Source organism: Aquarana catesbeiana, linkage group LG08 (assembly GCF_042186555.1).
Source record: "Aquarana catesbeiana isolate 2022-GZ linkage group LG08, ASM4218655v1, whole genome shotgun sequence".
In the NCBI taxonomy this organism is placed as follows: Eukaryota; Metazoa; Chordata; class Amphibia; order Anura; family Ranidae; genus Aquarana; species Aquarana catesbeiana.
Genome location: NC_133331.1, coordinates 292986481 through 293006200, shown reverse-complemented (window position 1 = coordinate 293006200; position 19720 = coordinate 292986481). Strand labels below are relative to the sequence as shown.

The 19720-nt window shown below is 46.9% G+C and overlaps 2 protein-coding genes across 2 annotated transcripts in view; one reads left to right on the top strand and one right to left on the bottom strand.

Annotated features, from left to right (window-relative positions):
* LOC141104768 (uncharacterized) overlaps nt 1–19720 on the bottom strand; it is a 280800-nt gene that overhangs the window by 153920 nt on the left and 107160 nt on the right. The window lies entirely within an intron of this gene.
* LOC141104988 (uncharacterized) overlaps nt 1–19720 on the top strand; it is a 443832-nt gene that overhangs the window by 402921 nt on the left and 21191 nt on the right. The window lies entirely within an intron of this gene.

The window sequence follows — 19720 nt, the reverse complement described above, 5'->3', positions numbered from 1 at the left end:
AAGCCTATTGGCTGCAGGGATTGGCGGCCCCTCCCCGCTCTCCACTGAACACAAGGATGTGATCATCTGCCGCCGTCGCCGCCGCCCCTCCGCTGTCCACTGTCACCACTGTCTGCGCACCCGCAAACTTGAGGTGCGCAGACAGTCCTGATGTGAGCGGGGGTTCCGATGGGGACTCCTGATGTGAGGGGGGCTCCACTGGGGACTCCTGGTGTGAGGGGGGCTCTGCTGGGGACTCCTGATGTGAGGGGGGCTCCGCTGGAGACTCCTGGTGTGAAGGGGGCTCCGCTGGGGACTCCTGATGTGAGGGGGGCTCCGCTGGAGACTCCTGGTGTGAGGGGGGCTCCGCTGGGGACTCCTGATGTGAGGGGGGCTCCACTGGGGACTCCTGATGTGAGGGGGGCTCCACTGGGGACTCCTGATGTGAGGGGGGCTCCACTGGGGACTCCTGGTGTGAGGGGGGCTCCACTGGGGACCCCTGGTGTGAGGGGGCTCCGCTGGGGACTCCTGATGAGAGGGGGGGCTTCGCTGGGGACTCCTGGTGTGAGGGGGCTCCGCTGGGGACTCCTGGTGTGAGGGGGCTCCGCTGGAGACTCCTGATGTGAGGGGGGCTCCACTGGGGACTCCTGATGTGAGGGGGGCTCCACTGGGGACTCCTGATGTGAGGGGGGCTCCACTGGGGACTCCTGGTGTGAGGGGGGCTCCACTGGGGACCCCTGGTGTGAGGGGGCTCCGCTGGGGACTCCTGGTGTGAGGGGGGCTCCGCTGGGGACTCCTGATGTGAGGGGGGCTCCGCTGGGGACTCCTGGTGTGAGGGGGGCTCCGCTGGGGACTCCTGGTGTGAGGGGGGCTCCGCTGGGGACTCCTGGTGTGAGGGGGGCTCCGCTGGGGACTCCTGGTGTGAGGGGGGCTCCGCTGGGGACTCCTGGTGTGAGGGGGGCTCTGCTGGGGACTCCTGGTGTGAGGGGGGCTCCGCTGGGAACTCCTGATGTGAGGGGGGCGGTATTTTTAGCGCAATAATGCCTGCAAACCGCCCCAGTGTAAAAGGATTCTCTCATGGATCCTATAACACCAATAGGGCTCACGGACCTCGTCAATGTTTAACTGTTTGTAAATGATGACCCCCCTTTTTCTTTTGGGGGTTCTTTTATTAATATTTTATCATTTTGGTCCCCCCCCTTTTTTTTCTCTTTCTCTCTTGCATTCATATATGTTTGGTACATCCAAACACTTAAAAAAAAGATTATTTAACTGTTTGCAAATGATGACCCCCCCTTTTTTCTTTTGGGGGTTCTTCTATTAATATTTTATCATTTTGGTTTCCCTTTTTTTTCTCTCTCTCTTTCTCTCTCTCTTGTTGCATTTATATATGTTTTGTACATCCGAAAACTTTAAAGTAAAGATTATTTAACTGTTTGTAAATGATGACCCCCCCCCCTTTTTTCTTTTGGGGATTCTATTATTAATATTTTATCATTTTGGTCCCCCCCTTTTTTTTTTCTTTCTCTCTCTCTTACATTCATATATGTTTTGTACATCCGAAAACTTAAAAAAAAAGATTTAACTGTTTGCAAATGATGACCCCCCTTTTTTCTTTTGGGGGTTCTACTATTAATATTTATCATTTTGGTTTCCCTTTTTTTTCTCTCTCTTTCTCTCTCTCTTGCATTTATATATGTTTTGTACATCCGAAAACTTTAAAATAAAAATTATTTAACTGTTTGTAAATGATGACCCCCCCTTTTTCTTTTGGGGTTCTGTTATTAATATTTTATCATTTTGGTTGCGGCACTGAAAGGTGGCACCGATATGTGGCACTTACTGATGGGCACTGATTTGCAGCACTGATAGGTGCACTGGCTGATGGGCACTGATGACTGGCACTTATGGGTACTGATAGGTTGCATTTATGCATATCTCCCAACTTTTTGAGATGGGAATGAGGGACACCTATCAGCAAAAGTATGCAGGCATAGGACACACCCCTGCCACACACCCTTAAAGGAGAACTGAACAAAAAACAAGATTGGTTAAACCCAAAAGTGCTTTTTTTTTACCACTACTATTCCTTTATATTGGCTTTTGTGATTTACAAATGCAGCAATTTAGAAATCAGATGAAAGGTTTAGCACTGGGGAAAACTTTTTGATAGATAAAAAGTGCATTTTATAAACATCTTTACAGATCAGACCAAAATGAGGGACAAATGAGGGGGAAAGAGGGACAGAGGGACATTGCACCAAATCAGGGACAGTCCCTCCAAAGCAGGAACAGTTGGGAGCTATGGTTTATTGGCACTGGTATGTGGCACTGATAGGTGCCAATTTTGGGCAATGATAGGTGGAATTGATTGGTAGGCAGTGGCACTGATAATTGCTGGCAGCCTGGCATTAAAAAATTAAATTGACGACATAAAGAGAGTAACTATACAAGAGCCCATCTTGATACACCCTGCACTCGTCCTCAGTAAGCCTAGTCAGAATGCAGCAGTGGCCATCTTGTTACACCCAGCCCATATAATTAGTGAACTATATGGGCTGGGTGTAACAAGATGTCCGCTGCCGCCTTGTGACTGCAGGCTTACTGAGGCAGAGGGCAGGGTGTACCAAGATGAGCGTCGCAGTGTACAGTCTGGCGGAGACACGGGCCCTTGTATCATCAGATTTGGCGACCCGTCAAAACGTGTAACGGAAGTGACGTTACGTCGCCGTCATCTTGCTACACTCCGCACTCACCCACAGTAGGGATAGAGTGAAAAGGGGGCAAGCGGACATCTTGTTACACCCACCATAGTTTTGCATTTTACACTTATTTTCAACTGTAAACTGAATATATATAGTGAAATACAGTACAATACGGCCCCTGTCTCCGTCAGACTGTACGCTCATCTTGGTACACCCCTGCGATCCCGCTCCTTCTGAAGGACGTTCGGGAACGTCCACTCAGAAGGAGGAAGCTCCCACCTGGCCGTTTATGTGCAGTGGCCGGGTGGGAAGTGGTTAAAGAATTTTACTTTCACTTTCTATAAACCTTCCCACAGCACAGTATGGAGTGCAGAGCAGTCAGGACTCACAGTAGAAGATCCAGTCTGTCATCCCTGCTTTACACATCTTGACTCCGCTTTGGAGGAGCCCTCTGCTGTGTGCTGGGTGGGAACCAATGGTCGATGCTGCAGTGTGAGGTTCTCTTCCTGCCCCGCCCACATGTACAGCGCTGGGACTGTACCAGCTCAGATCTAGGGGCGGGGGGGCTCACAGGAACTCAAGAAGGGAAAGGGGTATGTCTGCTGCCCAGATAGGAGGTAAGCAGCAAGCAAAGGCACATCATCTTTGTTTTGGGCAGGCAACAGGGGGATACAAGTGTCACAGCTTGATTTTGTGATACTTCATATTCCCATTGCACACGTTCCTGGTATAAGCTTACAAGATTGGGCTGTTTGTTTTCATGCTGACCCTCTTGTTTAAAGGGACACGAGATATAGAAAAGATGGAGGGGAGTTTTTCTATGTTAAATGTTATGTGAAAGTGAGGAGGTGGTGATGGCGCGGAGGAGGAATTACCGGTGGAATGATAGTTGGGTCCTGTTAGAAAAAGGAAAAGAGAAGAACATTTCATCATACAGATCTGAGAACTTAGTTGGTGTTCCAGAAACATGGCTTGACTCCTCACAAGACTGGGCTGTTTGTATTCATGCTAATCCTCTTATTTAGAGGGACACGGTCCATAGAAAAGATGGAGGGGGGTTTCTCTATGTTAGATGTGAAAGTAAGGAAGACAGATGATCTTGTGGTTGGAGATGTGGTCGTGTTCCACAAACACGGCTTGACTTTTCACAAGACTGGGCTGTTTGTGTTCATGCTGATCCTCTTGTTCAGAGGGACACGGGGAATAGAATAGATGGAGGGGGTTTTCTGTATGTTAGATGTGAAGTGAAAGTAAGGAAGAAAGATGATCTTGTGGTTGGAGGTGGTGATGGTGGGAAGGAGGAATTACGGGTGGAATGATAGATGGGTCTATGAGCTGATGGACTTATCATTGGTGTCTACTACAGACGTCCTGAGATTTATGAGAAGGGGAGAGTCGGCTGTTGGCTGTTCCAACAAGTACAAGCTGGTAAAACCAAACTACTAACACACAAGATTAGGACTAAAACTAAAACCTACAGGATGAGCCTTACTTGTAGTGTTAGAAAAAGAGAAGATCATTTTATCATACAAATCTGAGAACTTAGTTGGTGTTTCAGAAACACCGCTTGATTCCCTTGATTCCTGACAAGACTGGGCAGTTTGTATTCATGCTGATTCTCTTATTTAGAGGAACACGGTCCATAGAAAAGATGGAAGGGGGTTTCTCTATGTTAGATGTGAAAGTAAGGAAGAAAGATGATCTTGAGGTTGGAGATGTGGTTGGTGTTTCAGAAACACAGCTTGACTCCTCACAAGACTGGGCTGTTTGTATTCATGCTGATACTCTTGTTTAGAGGGACATGGGACATAGAAAAGATGGAAGGGGTTTCTGTATGTTAGATGTGATGTGAAAGTGAGGAAGAAAGTTGATTTTGTGGTTGGATGTGGTGATGGCACGGAGGAGGAATTACCGGTGGAATGATAGGTCTATGAACTGATGGACTTATCATTGGAGTCTACTACAGATGTCCTGAGATTTATGAGAAGGAGGAGAGTACAAGCCGGTAAAACCAAACTACTAAGACACAAGATTAAGACTAAAACAGGAACTGGATGGGCCTTACTTGTAGTGTTAGAAAAAGGAATAAAGGAAAAGAAAAGAACATTTCATCATACAAATCTGAAGGCCGACTTATATCAATCAACTTACAAATATCATGAGTTTAGGAAAATATTTCATCTTCATTTGTTTCAAACTAAAAAAATATGTTTTAATATATTTGTATTTTCATCATCTACACATGAAATATTGCATCTGGAAATTTCACATGTTCCACTCTCTGCCAAGCAGGTGGCTCTCTCCAAGCAAATTAATCTGCCACTGAAGGATGATAGCTACTTCACTGAAATGGCCAGTCCTGTCCTGTAGTCTGATCTCCCCTTCTCTTCATCTACAAGCAATATCTAGCTCCTCTCTCACCATGATGTCTTTCTTTTGAAGCTTCTACTGATGATCAGGGGAGATCAGACTACACAGCTAGAGGGACCCAACCAGCAGTGACACCCCCTCCTTCTCTCTCCTAGAGGGACCCAACCACCAGTGACACCCCCTCCTTCTCTCTCCTAGAGGGACCCAACCAGCAGTGACACCTCCTCCTTCTCTCTCCTAGAGGGACTCAACCAGCAGTGACACCCCCTCCTTCTCTCTCCTAGAGGGACCCAACCAGCAGTGACACCCCCTCCTTCTCTCTCCAAGAGGGACCCAACCAGCAGTGACACCCCCTCCTTCTCTCTTCTAGAGGGACTCAACCAGCAGTGACACCCCCTCCTTCTCTCTCCTAGAGGGACCCAACCAGCAGTGACACCCCCTCCTTCTCTCTCCCAGAGGGACCCAACCAGCAGTGACACCCCCTCCTTCTCTCTCCTAGAGGGACCCAACCAGCAGTGACACCCCTCCTTCTCTCTCCTAGAGGGACCCAACCAGCAGTGACACCCCTTCCTTATCTCTCCTAGAGGGACCCAACCAGCAGTGACACCCCCTCCTTCTCTCTCCTAGAGGGACCCAACCAGCAGTGACACCCCCTCCTTCTCTCTCCTAGAGGGACCCAACCAGCAGTGACACCCCCTCCTTCTCTCTCCTAACAGAGGAGGCCAGACAGAACTTTGAAGTCTTTAGTGAGCTCTGATTTTCTTATAAAGTGTTTCTTCCATGATAAAGATCAGAGGAGTGCTCAGCCACGTGTTTTCTAAGGAGTATATCAAGGTGTGCTTCAAGGCAGCGACCACAAGCAAGATGGCACCCACTGAAGGAAAGAGATCAGACTGACAGAACCGGACTGAGGAAGTGTAGTCAGGATGGAAGCCAAGGTCATACATGGGGAGACTAGCCAGTGGGTAAGCAGGAGCATGGTCAAGAACAGAGCCAAGGTCATACACAGGAATCAGGCGAAGCAGGCAAGAGAATAGTCAGAGGAGCAAGCCAGGGTCAAACCAAGAGTCAGGCAGCAGGATTGTCCAGAGGCAAGCCGGGTCAGTAACGGGAAGTCCAAGGAATACAGGATACACAGGAGCAAAGAGTACTGGTAGCTGAACATCATCCAGTAATCTCTGCCCACTTCCCTTATATAGGGTGTTTGGCGCCAGTCCCGGCAGCAGGTGTGCGTGAGTGTGCACCAATGGTCACAGAAATGCACCTGTGCGCATTCGCGTGGAAACAAGCACGACCATGTATAGTATTGGTAACTATGCCAGGTCTTCTTCTTAGCACATGCACATTTTTGTTCAGACGTCTCCTTTTCAGCACATGCCCACCTTTACTCTGAATGGTGCCCTGACAAATAGTGTGATGGTCAGTGGGAAGAATGTTCCTTACATTTGTGGTCATTGGGAAGAATTACTCCCTGAGAGCTAAAAAGGTTAATGGTGTCAGTGGGAACTTATCTGAGAGGCAGACATTGCTCATTGCCCAAGGAGGACCTAGCAACTTCTGGAGGAACCCTAGTTGAGGAAGAACACTCCTTAGACTTGTGGTCATTGGGAAGAATTATCCCCTTACACATAGCTTAAAAGGTCAACGGTGTCAGTGGAAACTTATCTGAAAGGCAGATATTGCTCATTGCTCAAGGGACCCCTAGCAACCTCTGGAGGAATCCTTGGATTCAATGGAACCCTGTTTGAGGAAGACCACTCCTCAGATTTATGGTCATTGGGAAGAATTCCCCTCTTACAGATAGTTAAAAAGATCAATGGTGTCAGTGGGAACTTATCTGAGAGGCAGAAATTTCCCATTGCTCAAGGAACCCCTAAAAACCTCTGGAGGAACCCTTGGATTCCATGGAACGCTGGTTGAGGAAGAACACTCCTTAAACTTGTGGTCATTGGGAAGAATTACCCACTTACAGATAGCTAAAAAGGTCCATGGTGTCAGTGGGAATTTATCTGAGAGTCAGAAATTGCTTATTCCTCAAGGAACCTCTAGCAACCTCTGGAGGAACACAAGGGTTTTATTGAACCTTGTTTGAAGAAAAATTTTCCTTATGCTTGTGGTTATTGGAAAGAATTAACCCCTTACAGAGGGCAAAAAAGATTAATGGTGTCAGTGGCAACTTATCTGAGAGGCAGAAATTGCTCATTGCTCAAGAAGCCCCTAGCAACATCTGGAGGAACTCTAGGGTTTCATGGAACCCTGGTTGAGGAAGAATGCTCCTTACACTTGAGGTCATTGGGAAAAATTACCCCCTTACTGATAGCTGAAAGATTAATGGTATCAGTGGGAACTTATCAGAAAATGCTAATTGCTCAAGGAGCCCCCAGCAACCCCTCGAGGAACCTTATCGCTGTATTCCTGGGAACCTGACACTGATGCTTCAGGTCTAAGCATCTTCAACATTAGAGTCAGTGAAGCTGCTATGCTTTCCCCTCTTCTCCTCCTACCCAATCACAGAAGCCTTTGCATTTTGTTAACCAATTCACAAAATAGAAAGGCTTCTTTGAATGGGCAGCAGAGAGGAGGAGCAGGAATAGCTGCTCTGTGTGCCTCTCTCTCCTTTCTCACTCTTTCTGGCCTTTGGGACCCAGCAGAGACTTTTAGAACATCTGCGGACGTGTGGGATTGTCCACAGAGTGCCCAAAGATGGCGCAGTTATCGGGATCCCAGATCTCTGGTTTCTGGCATAAGCTCAGAAACTCAGCACAGGTGCAGATGTGCTGCAGGTCTCTGGCAGAAACCAGCGGCACACATGCCAGATTTTTAAACTCTTCATCCAAAAGGACATACCTGTACATCCTTTAATTGAAGTGGTTATACTGGGGTCATGGCTGCAGCTCCAATCATGACTCTGGTATCATTTTTTTCCAGCGATGCTCTACAATGGGGGTCGGCAACCTGTCGATCGCGATCTACCTGTCGCCCTCAGGCAGGTGACAGGTAGATCACGAACAGATCCCCATGTTGCCAACCCTGTGTTTTGCCCTATGCCTGCAGAGCGCACAGGTGCGCACTCAACCACTGCATGGCAAGAGTTCCATCCAGCGGAGCTCCCATTCGCTTCTTCTGCCAGTACTGAGATGTCATTTCTGGCTCACCAGCCGCATCACTTCCGGCCTTCAGACAGTGCCCTTCCCCAGGACTCCATCAGCTGCCGGAACTTCTTACAGTGGCATCTCCTCCAGGTAACACCTGCCCATAGTGTCACTTTTGTCTCTGAAACTGGGTACTGAGTCATTTCATCAATGGCAAAACATGCAGTTCTGCCGTGGTAGTTTCCATGTGCCACTCTGCATAAGGAAAGAACTTTTGTGCCTTCCTGACTTCCCAGTACCATGCCCTCCTGACTTCCCTGCACCGTGCCCTCCTGACCCCCAGTACTATACCCTCCTGACCCCCCCAGTACCATGCCCTCCTGACTTCCCTGCACCATAACCCTCCTGACATCCCTGCACCGTGCCCTCCTGACCCACCAGTACTGTACCCTCCTACCCCCCCAATACCATGCCCTCCTGACCTGCCTGCACTGTGCCCTTCTGACACCCCAGTACCGTATATGCCTGATCCCCCAGTACTGTGTCCTCCTGACCAGCCAGTACCATGCCCTCCTGACTCCGCTGTACTCTGCCCTGTGCCCCAATACCATGCCCTCTTGATCCACTTTACTCTGCCCTCCTGACCCCCGAGTACCCTGACCCCCACCCCAATAATATACCCTCCTGACCCTCCTATACTCTGCCCACCTGACCCCTCAGTACTGTACCCTCCTGACCTCCCTACACCATACCCTCCTGGCCCCCCAGTACCATGTTCTCCTGACCCATCTCCCATACCCTACCCCCCTGACCCCCCAGTATCATATCCTCCTGACCTCCAGTACCCTGCCCTCCTGACTCCCCAGTACCGTATCCTCCTGCTCTCCCCCCCAATACAGCACCCTTCTGACCCCCCAGTACCGTACCCTTTTGACCGCCCTGAATCATACCTACCTGATCCCCCCAGTACCATACCCACCTGACACCCAGTACCATACTCTTCTGACCCCCCGGTACCATGCTCTCCTGACCCCCTCCCCTCTGCCCTGCTAACCTCTGACCTGCTCACCCATGTCCTCTGCCCTACTGATCCCTATACACTGTTCTTCATATTGCTGACCTCTGTACACTTCTCTTCATCCTATTGCCCTCTGTACACTTCCGTACCTACTACTTACACTGGCCAGAAATTAGAAAAGATAGCCAGGCCTTAAACTAATCAAAAAAAAAAATCAGACTGCAGTACCAGATGTTCTGCTTTCATGATGAACTCCGGCATCAGACTTTTGGGAATGACCAATTACTTCCCAGACATGAACAAAATTGTGAATAAAAGCGAAAGCCGAGTTTCTCACTGAAGGCCGGGTTCACATATGTGCAGCCGCGGGTTCATGCCTGGGGTCCGTTGCGTGTCTGGGTTCAGGTGTGATTTTGCCTGAATTAACACCTGAACCGGACACAAACACGCACAGGACCCCTATGCTATCTGCTCCGCGGCTACCCCACCCAGTCCAGTGTGAACCGGCTCCATTGAGAGCCGGTCACAGTCGCCTGTCATGCGAATTGGATGAGATGGGAAACCCGCATCCAATTTGCATATATGTGAACCCAGCCTAAAGCTAAATTTTAAAGTTTCTCAGGGTTGCAGTTCTTCTGAGCTTCACAAGGTGGTGATCTCACTTCTACCCAGACAGGAAGTCTCTATGGAAGACAGGAAGTGATGTCAGGTACAAGCAGGAAGTGATGTCAGGTATAAACAGGAAGCTCCAGGTGAGAGGCAAACCAGGAGGAATTAGTGAGAAGACATTGGTGGAATTGGCAGCACAGGAGGTAATAAGTTCTTATTTTATCATGGCTTTTATCACTGGCTATTAAAAGGAACCAAATTGCTCTGTCCTGCTTTGCTCTTTATTTATTCCTCTATATCAGTCTTATGTACACACAATATACTATTTATCTGCCCAAGCGTACAGTATATATTGCTTTTGGTATTTCATCAGATTTCAGATGATTTCCCGTATTGACGTGAAAACACCGGTATAAAAGAAAAGTAATGGTGACATAAAACATAAGTGGGTTTAACTTAAGGTGACCAGATTTTTAAAATGAAATCCGGGGACATATTTTTATTTATTTATTTTTTATTATTGGCAAACGGTAAACTATTTTATAAGCATATTTTCCTCAAAAGATATATGTAGTGTATGTGTTTATGGAATGATTGTATGATATATACATTATTTCTCACATTTTGTCCATGAGATAAAAGAAAAAAAAAGAGATACTACTTAGAATATTTTTGGGATATGACTACCAAATGTTAAGAAGATAAGAAAGAGGAAAAAAAAAAACAGTGCAGAGTTCAGGAGTGCGTTACCCACAGAATGCAGGGCTCACCAGTGCGTTACCCACAGAATGCAGGGCTCACCAGTGCGTTACCTACAGAATGCAGGGCTCACCAGTGCGTTACCCGCAGAATGCAGGGCTCACCAGTGCATTTTACCCACAGAATGCAGGGCTCACTAGTGCGTTGTCTACAGAATGCAGGGCTCACCAGTGCATTTTACCCACAGAATGCAGGGCTCACCAGTGCATTTTACCCACAGAATGCAGGGCTCACCAGTGCATTTTACCCACGGAATGCAGGGCTCACCAGTGCGTTGCCCACGGAATGCAGTGCATTTTACATACAGAATGCAGGGTTCACCAGTGCATTTTACATACAGAATGCAGAGCTCACCAGTGTTACCCACAGAATGCAGGGCTCACCAGTGCGTTACCCACAGAATGCAGGGCTCACCAGTGCATTACCCACAGAATGCAGGGCTCACCAGTGCGTTACCCACAGAATGCAGGGCTCACCAGTGCGTTACCTACAGAATGCAGGGCTCACCAGTGCGTTACCCGCAGAATGCAGGGCTCACCAGTGCATTTTACCCACAGAATGCAGGGCTCACTGGTGCGTTGTCTACAGAATGCAGGGCTCACCAGTGCATTTTACCCACAGAATGCAGGGCTCACCAGTGCATTTTACCCACAGAATGCAGGGCTCACCAGTGCATTTTACCCACGGAATGCAGGGCTCACCAGTGCGTTGCCCACGGAATGCAGTGCATTTTACATACAGAATGCAGGGTTCACCAGTGCATTTTACATACAGAATGCAGAGCTCACCAGTGTTACCCACAGAATGCAGGGCTCACCAGTGCGTTACCCACAGAATGCAGGGCTCACCAGTGCATTACCCACAGAATGCAGGGCTCACCAGTGCGTTACCCACAGAATGCAGGGCTCACCAGTGCGTTACCCACAGAATGCAGGGCTCACCAGTGCGTTACCCACAGAATGCAGGGCTCACCAGTGCATTGCCTACAGAATTCAGGGCTCACCAGTGCATTGCCTACAGAATGCAGAGTGTGTTCAGGGGCATATACCTTACATGTAATGGTCAGCACCCAACAGCAGTAATACAGAATCTCTCCTTGCTTGTTGAGTCCACACAGGGAAAACTATACAGAGCACCGCCAGGCTATAGTATTAAACTGAAATGAGTGCAGAGCAAACTTCTAAGCTGCAGGATCAGGAACAGCTTACCTCAATCCATCTCTGTACACTGGGGAATTCCACAGGAATGTGAGCCTCCCTCCTCGCTCTCCAGATCTCCTGTATACAAGCTGCCACCAGACTGTGCACAGCGCCCACCCCCCTCCCTCCTCTGCTCTGAGAGACCCATAGAGGTTCTGTGCCTCACAGAATATCACTCCGCCGCTCTGAGGAACTGTGTAGCCGGAACTAGAAGAAGAATATTGGCTTCTGCGGCTGTATCCCTGCACATCAAGTCCCAGCTCAGTCACATTGCTTGGCAGGTTTGCATCGATCCAGGTTGGATTGATGCAGATTTGCACAGCATTGTGTGTGATCCATTCAGGTGCATTTATATGAGGGGTGCTTGGGAGTCCTTCAGCACCCACCTAGCGCTGCCCCTGCCTTCTGGGGACAAATCTGGGGACAGACTGGCTCCGGGGACAGTCTCCTCAGTCTGGGGACTGTCCCCGGAAACGTTTTGGTCACCCTAGTTTAACTGTGCACGTTATCACCAAACATCAAACCCAAACAGGTTTTCCCTGTAAAGGTAAATTCTTACCTCCTCTGAATGGAACTCCGATACCGGCTGAGGTCTTCTTCAGGAACTGACATTACCGGGGAGTGCTGATCTGGTCCTCCACAGAGCTCTGTGGTTTCTTCTGCTGATCTTCTAATCACTAAAGGACACAATGCAGGACATGGTACAGGGACACAGTGCAGGAATACTGTGCTCCAATCCTGCTGAAGTCTTCTTCAGAAACCTATACAACCAGGAGTGCTGGCTAAAGTTTTCTTCAGGAACTGACACGAATGGGGGTGCCTATCTCCTGGTCTTTCACAGAGCTCTGTGTTCCACTTGCTGGTCTCTAGGACATGGTATAGGACATAGTACAGCATAGGCCATCAGGCTTAAAACCACAGAACAATATGAGGAGTGGGGGGGGGGGGGGGGGGGGACATCAACATTACAGAGACAGTGGGTTTCTGAAGAAGACTTTATGCTGCAGTTGGTCTGCATCAGAGCAGTTGTTAATTCTTACCTCTCTGAACGGAGCGCCGATGCCGACTGAAGTTTTCTTTAAGAACTAACACGACCGAAGAATGCCAATCTCCTGTCCACCACAGAGCTCTGTGGTTTATCCTGACGATTTCCACATCACTACAAGACATAATACAGGACACCATACAGGGACACAGTAGTCTCATGTAAGATGGTGGTAAAAACACAGTGGGGGAAACAGGAGGTACGCCAAGAGTTGGTTTTTGAAGAAGACTTCATCCTGCATTTGGTCTACAACAGAGTGGTGTTCAGTGGCATGGGTAGAAGGGATAAGATATGTGTTTCCTCTTTACGGGGAATACTTTTATTTTGGGATTTGTGCTTTCCTTCCACTGTTCGGTTTGCAGCAGAACTCCCGAACAGGGGAAATGTTCTAACCCGAACGGCGAACCCCATTAAAATCTACGGGAGCCAAACTGTAAAAATCAAAAGTGCCTATTTTGAAGGCTTATATGCAAATAATTGGCCATAAAAGGGGTATGGTGGTCTGGGTACTGCTTTGGGGGACATGTATCAATAGTTTAATGATGCTTAAAGTGCAACAATAAAAATGAAAAATTCCTTTAAATACGGTGACTGGGGGGGTGTTCATTTAATGAACCTGTAAAGTGGCACATCTGTAGCATGCTACAACAAAAATAAAATTTCTAAACAAAAAAAAAAAGTCAAATCCAATGTAAAAAGCCTTGCGATTGCAATTTCCGGCACCTGACCATTGAAAAAAAACAGTGTGCCCCCCCCCAATCCATACCAGACCCTGATCTGAGCATGCAGGTCAAGAAAAGTGAGGGGAGAAGTGAGTGCCTCCCCCCCCCTCCTGAACCATACCAGGCCACATTCCCTCAACATGGGGAGGGGGTGGGTTCTTTGTGGCAGGGAGCGCTCTGCTCCCCCCACCCCAAAGCACCTTGTCCCCATGTTGATAGGGACAAGGGCCTCTTCCTGACAACCCTGGGCTGTGGTTGTCGGGGTCTGCAGGTGGGGAATTTATTGGAATTTGGAATTTGGTTGAACTAGATGGACTGGTGTCTTTTTTTTTTTTTTTTTTTCCAGCAAGACTAACTATGTATCTATGTAGTGAAGTGAGCTGTAACGGTGGTCATTGGAACTCAGCAGAGACCAGACCCGTATTTTGCACTGAAAGGACTGATGGCATTTCTGATCTTACTATAAGACCAATAACCTACGTCCCATCATCCCACCCCCCATAATCCTAAGGGTCCATGCATATAACTGCGTGTTTTTGATTGCACGTTTACATGCATTTGAAGCACGCTTGAGCGCTGCATTTTTTTTATGCAGTTGCAGTGCATTTTTCTACACGTTTTTGGGCTTGGCTTTTTTGTATTTCCTTTTGAGGTCACTTCCTTCTTCTTCATAGTGTGTGGAGAGAAGCAAGAATGTCTGCTCTTGTCGGCATGATTTTGGTGCTGGCCATTGCAATTTTGAGATGATGTATTTGTAGGAGGTGTCGTTACTGGATTCATCCACTACTGATGGGAAGAGAGACCAAGGGGGCAATTCTGGACCCTCTACAATGACCTTCGTTCACATCCAGACAAGTTCATTTAAGCAGCAAATTCTTTTTGTGGTATCTTTTTTGTCTGTAATAAAGGAAAAAAATAAATGTGTGTGTGTGTGTGTGTGTGTGTATAAAATATATATTAGAGGTGCACCGAAATTTTGCCCGCAAAAACAGTGTTTGGCATTTGGCAGAAAGAAGAAAAGGTGCCGATAATGTCACCGAAAAAGGGGGCGGGGTCCGCCCCGGGTGCCGCACATTGCGGTGGTATCATCTGCCCTCCCCTGCCTCCTCCTCACGCAGAGCAGCAATCTCCCTGTGTCGTGGAGCTGAATTGCTTGGGCGGCCGCAGTAACAATGTCCCGCCTCCTGTGATAGATGGCACACTGATCCAATGCCGGGACATTGAATCAGTGTAACGTATCGCAGGAGGTGGGGCATTGTTACTGCGGCCGCCTGGCTCAGGAAATTCAAATCCAGCTCCGTGACACAGCGAGAGATCGCCACTCTGATCCGGGCACTGGTGAGGCTGCATCTGACGGGCACTGGTGAGGCTGCATCTGACGGGCACTGGTGAGGCTGCATCTGACGGGCACTGGTGAGGCTGCATCTGACGGGCACTGGTGAGGCTGCATCTGACGGGCACTGGTGAGGCTGCATCTGACGGGCACTGGTGAGTCTGCATCTGACGGGCACTGGTGAGGCTGTATCTGACGGGCACTGGTAAGGCTGCATCTGACAGTCACTTTTTGAATGCAACAAAAGAGATTTTATTGTCTCTTAACAAGAACTGGGGGAGAGAGGATTTAGGGCCAGGACACCCTTAGGCAGATGCAAAAGCAATTGGCAGACTCTGCAGACCAAAAATGGTAATGGGCAGACATCTATACAGGTAGAGGGCCTTTAAGCTGAATGCGGTGCACTGTATTTTGTAGAACTGCTGTCTCCTATAGCAACTGAACTTTCAACAGTCACTATAGATCTGCACACGAAAATCACAGTATCCCGTTGTAGATCTTCTCTCACGTCTCACAGTATCCCACTGTAGATCTTCACACTGAGCTCACAGTCTCTCACTAGACTTCCAAGAGCCCAGCCGCCACTGGATCCCCTGAGCTCTTCTACAGCTAACCCGCTGTATACTCCTCCAAGCTTCACCCACGCTACCCGCTGGGTCCCTGACTTGACTCTGCCAAAGCTTTCTCACTTCTTCACCGTCCCCAGTTAGTGAAAAAGGCTGCTCTGGTACTTCATGCACTGGCCTCTGATAACAGGAGTGGTTGTCACTTGGTGGCAACTAGAAAGGAGAAGGATTTCCGCGCTCACAGACCAAGGCTTGCAGCCTCCCCTTCCTCACCCCCACAGGGATGAGCTGGGTAATAAAGGTATATGTGAATAGGGGCAGATGGCGCTACCTATGTTGGATACGTAGGAGTTGTGTGTTCGCCGTGTACTCTCCTCAAATTAGGCTGAAATGAGCTTTTACAGAACCGTATTTTGAAGTTTATATGTGCTCAATGGGATAAATGTCCCGTACCATAAAATGCAACCAAATTATATAAATATAGCAAACAAATATATATATGTGTATATACACACAAGTGTAAAAAATATATATCATCAGTGGTGGTGACGTTTAAATAAAATTATAATAATAAGTGTAGCACTAACACAGCCCTCTATTGATGTTTAACCATATAAAACAATTCGTTCTTCCGGCTGTTGCACTAGCTGGTGGGGAGTCTATAATCCGTCCACTCCCAGTGCCATATATTGGTTCAGTATTACCACTATATCTCCACTGTGCACAAATAATGTGTTATACTAGTGAAACAATCACAGCCCCCTTCTTAACCATGAGTCCAGTTAATGTTAATAGGGACCAAGAGTAACATGTGACAAAAATATATATATATATATGTATGACAAATTGAAAAATGAAAAACCACAGATGTGCCAAAAATATACCAATTGTGACAAAAATATAAAAAATATAAAAGTAGATAATAGAAATCAGTGTTGTGAGAGTCCTAGCTTGAAGACAATTCATTCAAAAGTTCCAGCGTGAAGTGACTTTAGTGATGGCAGCAGTTGGTATCCAGTGACTTAAGTGCTCCCCCTCAAGGGTCCCCACTCACCAGCTCCCTGCACCCCTGCAGGGGTAAAAAGCATCTGATATCCTCTGTGTTTCCTTAGAATCCAATGGGGTTGTCCCTAGGGGCCTCCGCTCCAGATGTAGATATCCTTCTGGGTTAAGCTTTCTCCTCATATAAAAGAAAACAGGGCTCCCATAGTGTGATACCGCATGTATTTATTTAAAAATGTGCTAGGTCCAACGACCAATATTAAGATTAAATACAAAAATCAAAGTAAAAGTAAGAATTAAAACCGATTGAACACTCCTGCAAGGGAGTGAAAGTATCACACTGCGTAGGGGAGATCAAGCCCGGAGAGGAGCTCGTGGATGTACACTAACAGCTGAGCGGCGTGCGCCCCAGCTGCGTTCCACACTCTCTCCGACTTCCGCGTATGACGTAGGTACGTAGCTCCGCCTTACGCGTTTCGTCATCGACATTATCAAAGGCGTAGCTAACGTACCTGATGGTAAGCTATTTGAAGGCAAGCGGGCATATCTCCTCCCATGGGCGGGATCCAATAATGTGTATTAGCTAACCAGCCTTTATTAGACCGATCCAAATCCCGGGGGTGTTTAATGTGTGTTAACTCCAATGATCAGGTTTTATTATCCCCGCTTGCCATCATTAGGACAGACTTGAATATTTACACTAACCTATACATACAGGCATTGGTGCTATTTTGTACATATAGCTCGGTATAGATCACTCTGAGTTATTTGTTGGGTGATGCCATTTCTCCCATCTATATGCAAGGGATTAGGGCACTGGGGTTTGTAAATTATGACCCCTAGTGGTATTTGTAGATATTACTGAAGAGCCTCGTAGATGTATATAAAAAAGATCCCCACATTAAACTTATGTGTGTACTTAATTGTAGTCCCTATGTAAGCCGCTCCCCTCACCCCTCCGGGATCCAGGGTCCTTACCTAGAACTATACTCGCATAATATGGTTTGGGGAATTAGCATTACCAACCTTACATGTCCCACAATACAAAATAACCGATTAATCCACCAAAATACATTCTACGTTAGACAGAGTGGGCGTATACCAATTTAGTAAGGTAAAAATAGGAGCATCAAATTCATATCATATAAACCCCACCTTGGCTCATCTCATCTGGGGGAATACTTTAGATATCCCACTCTGAGGGGGGGCCTATTTAATGAAATAAATGTCATAGGGTAGAAACCGAAATACAGGTCATAACTTGGAAATAAGGGATCGAAGAAATGACTAATGTTAAAAGATACCTAATATAAGAAAGATAAAAGTAAATTGAAATAAAATAAAAGAATAAGAAAAGAGGACCCCAGCTACATCCCAAGACCCAAAAGAGAATTGGGGGGGGGGGGGGTTTTATTGGGAAGTATTTTGGCTGGTCCCATGACACTGACCTCAGGGCCAGTTGTGCGAGGCTATCTAAACTAGGGGCCTACTCCAGGGGGCAGGAGGGCCTAGAATTCAAGATATTAGGAATTAAGGAAATGGTCATGGGAGCTACATTATAGTTCCCATAAAGTCCCCACTATCAGCCGTCCACATAACATGTCAGTACATGATAGACCATTTTACATCTTTTAAGGGTTGGCGATGAAGCAGTTTAGGTCTATATCCAGATTTAACCCTTTAGGAGCCAGAGATTGTAAGCGATAGATCCACTCAGTTTCATTACGGGAAATGAGTGTGAGTTTATTATTCCCTCTCCAGTGATCTTCGATATGGTCTATGCCATAGAACACAAGGCCTGTAGGGTCCCTCTGGTGTACCTCATCAAAGTGTCTGTATAAATAGTGTTTGGGGAACCCTTTCTTTATATTATTAATGTGTTCCCTTATTCTGACTGCTAAGGGCCGAGTGGTTCTACCCACGTACTGGAGATGGCATGGACATTCCAAAATGTGCGTTACATGCGTAGTCTGGCATGTGATTAGTTTTTTTATTTTATATTGTTTGTGGTCGACTGTAGATTTGAATATTTCTTTCTTTCTAGGTTGTGGCTTACTGACCCTACAACCCAAACATCTCCGACATTTATAGAACCCCTTCAGATTAGTACTGATTTTTGCTTGTTTCGGGGGGGGTATAGCGTTGTGTACTAGGTAATTCCGCAAACAAGGTGCTCTTCTGTACACGAATTTGGGTCTTCTGTGAAGGATTTTTGATAATACCCTGTCTTCTTGTAAGATTGGCCAGTATCTATTAATAATCCGTTCAACATCTTTGTATTGATTATTATACCCTGTAATAAACAGAATCTCTTCTTGTTTATTCTTTTTCTTCTTAGTGTTGTTCAATAAGGCCTTTCTGTCCACCTTTATTATCTCCTTCTTTAGATTGAACAAGGTCTCCTTTACATATCCCTTATCTTGAAACCTCTGAATTAGCATATCTGCTTGTTTATCAAAATCTGCAGTTAGGTCACAGTTCCTGCGGAGGCGCATTAGTTGGCCCTTTGGGATATTTCCCTTCCAGCTTGGATGGTGGCAGCTGGAAGTGGGTATATACCCATTGCGGTCTGTGTCCTTAAAAAAGGTACAGAGGGATGTTCCTGATTTAAAAATTTCCAGGTCTAGATATTCTATCTTTTGGGGATTCCATTTGCCTGTGAACGTGATTCCATATTTATTATCACCAAGTTGTCCAAGAAAATCTTCAAATGCGTCTGGAGTTCCATCCCATAAGATGATAAGATCATCAATGTAGCGCCTGTACATCTTGATCTGAGGGATATTTCTTCCATAAATATATTCTTCCTCCCACATATTTAGGAAGAGGTTCGCTACACTGGGGGCATAACGTGCCCCCATGGCTACACCTTTGGTTTGTACATAATAATTTCTGTTGTACCAGAAATAATTACATTCCATGGCCAACTTGAGCCCCTCCAGTATGTAGTTGATCTGCTGTTGTTTCATTCCTGTATTTTCGTGCAATGCCTTTTCAACTCCGGCTAGACCATCTTTTTGTACAATACTGGTGTACAATGAGTTGACATCTATGGTTGCCAGGATCCAATTACTGCCTTCTTTGATTTCTTGGAGCTCCTGGATAAGCTGTTGGCTATCACGTAGGTATGATTTGCCTTGTTGTACGGCTTCAGGTATTTGTCTAAATATTCCCCTAGTCTTGAAAATATGGAATTAATCCCACTGATTATGGGCCTTCCTGGTGGTTTATGTAGTCTTTTGTGTATTTTTGGTGTGTAATACATGACAGGAGTCTTAGTGGATTTTAAAAACAGGTATTCGGCTTCTTTAAAAAGAAAAA